This window comes from Cricetulus griseus (genome assembly GCF_003668045.3).
Source record: "Cricetulus griseus strain 17A/GY chromosome 1 unlocalized genomic scaffold, alternate assembly CriGri-PICRH-1.0 chr1_1, whole genome shotgun sequence".
Taxonomy (NCBI): Eukaryota; Metazoa; Chordata; class Mammalia; order Rodentia; family Cricetidae; genus Cricetulus; species Cricetulus griseus.
The window spans coordinates 228,747,396-228,752,483 of record NW_023276807.1 but is presented as its reverse complement, the minus strand read 5'-3'; the positions used below and the strand labels follow the sequence as shown (position 1 = coordinate 228,752,483).

Sequence of the window (5,088 nt, the reverse complement as noted above, 5' to 3'; positions counted from 1 at the left end):
GCACATCTCTTGGGGTCCTTCTGTATAGTACTGAAGTACTCACCTCTGGGAGAAGGCTAGGTTTTCCTCATTTCATTCTCCTCTTCTTGATTGCTGCTTGCCTGACTCAGTGCTCTCAGTGTCACCTATCATCAGCACAGAGGGTGATATCTGTATCTCAGTCAGTGTTTATTGTTTGGGATCAGTGGAAACTTCTTTTTCTTATGTTTTTAATACAAAATTTTATTTACTGTACTCAATATTTAATCCATGACAAGTGCCTCATCTATACACATGCAATTACTAAATCGTTTTATCAGATCCCTTCTAATAACAATATATGCACCTATAGAAAAGGGAAGTAGGAAAATATCAATAGATTAAAATATAGCATATAAACAAAATACTTCTGCATTCTAATCTTGTTTGAGTGACATATAAGAAAACTTGTTACAAGTCACAATGCTGCCATGTCCACCAAGAAAACACCACAGGATCACCTGGGAAAAGTCACATTCTTATTTTGTTTTTGGAAATAATTATTCATAGGTTTATATTTATTAAATAGATCCTTATACCTTCTATCACTTAAAAAGAAACACATAAAGTTAGGAAACTAAGCTATGTTTTAGTAAGTCGTTTGATCCCAGAAAACAAAACTGGGAAACAGACCTATATACAAAGTACACAGTTGAAATCTTTGGCCAAGCAAGAGGCAACAAGAATGTAAATGGATGAGTAGTTCTCCTAACCAAATGCTATCAAACTGTGGATCACAGCAAGCAGATGAGCATGACTACCTGCTCCAATGTGCAAATTCTTTTCATGATGAACCTATATAAATACTGCTATGGTAAAACAAGAAATAGAAAAATCCTATTTGTAGCATACTATAATTAGAGAAAGTTAATGGTACAAAACACAGAAAAAAAATCTATGCTTTTCACTTGCAAGGACAAATGGCAACAATATTGTGATATTTAGCATCTTACAATAAATTTTCATTGATTATAAATTAAGCCATGGTGATTAAAACCTTATTGTATGATTTTGCATTCCATTAATTCACTAGACAATCAGTAGATGTACAGCCCTTGAATTTTCCAAACCTTTAGAAGTTTTTCATATGTAAAGTTAGGTGACCAAAATATAAAGCCCTCAGAAATAGAACACAGCAACAGAAATGCCAAAGGCACTATGTATTTGTATAACTAAAGCTTCAAAATGTATCATACATATAAGTAATAAATAAGTCATACCTGATGTCATCATGCTAACAAAATAATTACTTATCAGTAGCATGAAAAAATCCAATTGCCACTTTAAAATTATTTCTTCATAAAATGTTTTAAATGTTGGCTACCTAAAAAAATTGGAATACAATTTGTCCACCAAAAATACGTTTTTTTGTCATTTACAAAACATAAAATACCCTTAAATGCACATTTTCTTCTCTTAGGAAAAGGACACTTAGTGTATAGCTAAGGCATTCAGAACATCAAGATCCTGTTGACTTCCCTAGTAGGAACATGGTATTCTGTGCAGTTTTAATATAAAAATATAAGTATTTCTGAAAGATGGAATAGTGCCTGCTGCAAAATCCACTATCAAGATCATAAAAACAATACAGATTCTGTGTCATTCTCAGTTGTGAGGAACTTAAATCATAAAAAATTAAGGTAGTGTGTCTCTTCAGAAGTGGTCCCGTAGTCTTTTGTTTTCTTCTCAAAGCCTTTTGATTTCAACCACCAAGCCTTCATTGACCAAGTACCTTCCCAACAAAGAGTGTCTTTCAATCAGTTGCACATGAAACTGTTTAATCATCTCCACTCTCAAATTCACAATGTCCATATGGCAAGCTTCCCTGAAGTCCACCAAAGATTCTTGTATCATGTTCTAAATGAAGCAGATTTGCACTTGGCCGATTGTTCCCAAGGGTATAGACTATTTTTTCTGAGAATGAACTGGCTACTCCAGCAGTGACAGAGGACGCTACCTTTGGAATTGGAGTTGAGGATCCATTGACTGAAGGCTTATGTATCAACTGGGCTTCAATTTCTTTTTCTGGCTTTTCCAAATTTTCAAGATTTCTTGTTTGGTTAGATGATGGAGAGGGATTCAGAATTCCAGGTTCAGCACCAGAGGAGATCAACTTTGTCAACTTCTTCAAGGAGTCCTTTGGCTCCTGTTTCCCCAGGTGTGTTTTCTTCATCTCAGCTGTCAGATCATGACTTTTTCTACTTTCCCTGTAGAGTCCATGAAGAGATTAAGAGGACTGGAGTGCAATACCAGAGTGCCAGAAGTGATTGGAATTTTTCTTCATGGGAACACCTAGCTCATCAGTTGTGGTAGAAAGTCAAGGCCATCTTCTTTGCCTACAGATTCATTACCTCCTTTGTTGACTACACCATAATCTCTGACTGGTGAGAACATGTCACCTAGGCTACTTTCCCCAGTATCATCAAAGTTGGAGAAATCTTGACTTTTTCCACCATCTGCTTCCTTAGATAAAAATATCTGTATTTATGCTTCTGTGCAAGCCTTCTTTGTCCTGCACAGTAACGGCTCCTCTGCCCACAGCTGTCGTCATGGGCTGTGGGAGAACTGTGGCAATGGAAGGGGCAGTTGCTTCTCTGACTCTTCTGGAATTTTAGCAGCCCCACTGCCGCCACTCACAGCAACACTCCCTTTGCTCACTGATGTGACCTTTTTTGAGCAGCCTTTACTTAAACTTGCCTTCATCAGAGACGTGGAGTGCTGAAATGCCATACACTACACAGATGTCTTGTGGGCACTGATGGTTTTCACGGGTGACTTCAGCATCTTTAAGTCATATTGATATATTTTACCACAGGAAGATCCAATAGCCAAAGTGGCTCCATTAGGCATAAAATCTACTGCAGTCAGAGGAGTGTCAGCCACCAAAGTTTTCACTAGCTTCTTACTTGAAGTGTCATAGAGGATGATTCTTTTATCCAGGTCTATGGTTACAAACAGCAATTCATTGACAGGAGAGAAACAGATGCCTGAAGCTGCAGCCTTGTGGGTACTATCAAAGCTGTGGTATGAACTCTGACTGCTCACATTCCAGAGGGTCACTACTCCGTTATCCGAAATTCTACCAAGGAGAGACTTCCTAAACAAGGAGTACTTCACGTTCCAGATAGGCTGATTATTCCCATGGCCAAAAGGTGTACTGGATGAATTAGTGCTTACACTGTGCAAAATAATCTCACCACTGAGAGACCCAGAAGCAATGTAGCAGTCATCCTAATTGTAGGCCACCCAAGTTACTTCACCTTTATGATCCTAAAGAGACCGATGAACTCGCTTTGATTTTAAATCCCAATTATTAACAGTGTTATTTAGGCCTCCACTTGCCAAATACATTGATGTGGAATTTAAATCGACACATGTCTGCTTCTGCCCTTCAGCAAGCTCCAAAAGTGGAACTGGTTTACATTTGCAATTTGACACCACTATTTTGTCACCATTGGAAGATGCTGTCACAAGGAAGTTATTATTGCTGTTCCAACATAATGAACTGATTCCATGTGGTGACATGTGGGGGGTGAATTTATCCACCATTGTCATAGATGAAGCATCCCATATTTTAATATCATCTCCTGATGAAGCAAATCTGAGGTTTTCCTGCATAACTGAGCCTCTCCGGTGTGGGACCACAGGGGGCCCAGCTCCAGCCACTACTAACTGCGCTTCCGGCTCCCCCTGGACTCCAGTGGAAACTTCTTGTCCCACCCCATCTTACAGAACTTTTCTGAAGAGGAAGGAACTAATGGACCTCATTGTATTAGGTATACTTGTACACTAAGAATTCAGACTAAACAAGTTAGTTGGCTTAATCAGGATGGCCTTTGTTTGGGGCATTATTATTAATTAAACTCTTGCTCCTTTGACCAGAAAGCAACTTTGAGACTATCTTGTAAAATTACTTCTGTTCCTAGATAAAGAAGCTAAAGATTACTGGGTGGTGGTGGTCTTTAATACCAGCACTAGGGAGGCAGAAGCAGGTGGATCTCCCTGAGTTCAAGGCCAGCCTGTTCTACAGAGAGTTTCAAGACAGTCAAGGTGGTTACACAGAGAAACCCTGTCTAAAAAAATGTAAAGGTTAAGTGTCCTGTTTGAGGTCATACAGATAATTGATGACCAGGTTAAGAATAGAAATGGGGTCTGTAGACACACAATCCATAGTTCTTTTCACAGAATACATGTATGTGTGTGTGTGTGTGTGTGTGTGAAAAATATATATATTTACGTATCACATCTGTGTGTTTTAGAAATGTTTCTAACAAAGTCCTTATATTAACATTTTAAGTGTACAAACAATGGTTTTATGATATTTTCATACATGTGTATGAAAATACATTATTAGATTTATGTACCTTTTCATGTCTCCTCTCTCCTTCCCATTGGTCCCATTTCTTCTTCCTAAATAGTTTCTTTTCCGCTTTTGTGTCTGATAAATCTGTGCCCCAGATGGGAGAGGATATGCAATGTGTTCCTTCCAGATTCTAACTGTAAGGGAAATGAAATTCACTCTTCTTTCAGGGTAGAGGGGAAGCAGGATGACTGACAGAGAAACTACCCGGGGACACTGGTATGGGAAACTATCTTTGCTATGTTTTCATGTAATTGTACAGGACTTGCTGTCTGGACAGTTGCTATCAGGGAGTGGAAGCAGCCCTAGAGAAAGAAGTGTTTGTAGTCAACAAAGCTGAAAGGATTTGGAGATCTGAACAGTATTTATCAGAAATGGAGATCCAGAATTTGGAGTTTGATCCACTGGTTTTTTTTTGTTGTTTGTTTGTTTGTTTGGTTTTGCTTTTGTCTTGTTTTGGTTCAGTGTGGTGGTTTGAATGAAAAGGACTCCCATAGGGAGTAGCATGATTAGGAGGAGGGGCCTTGTTGGAGGAAGTATGTCCCAGGGGGTAGGCTTGATGTTTAATAAGCTCAAGCCAAGCCTGTAATTGCTCTCTCTTCCTGCTGCCTGCTGATCCATATATGGAACTTTTAGCTGTTTCCCCTGTACCATGTCTGCCTGCATGATGCCATACTTCCCACCATGATGATAATGGACTAAACCACTGA

At 38.8% G+C, this 5,088-nt stretch overlaps 1 pseudogene; it reads right to left on the bottom strand.

Annotated features, from left to right (window-relative positions):
* Positions 1-1,671: 1,671 nt before the first annotated feature.
* LOC100775086 lies at positions 1,672-3,675 on the bottom strand (annotated as a pseudogene).
* Positions 3,676-5,088: the final 1,413 nt, after the last annotated feature.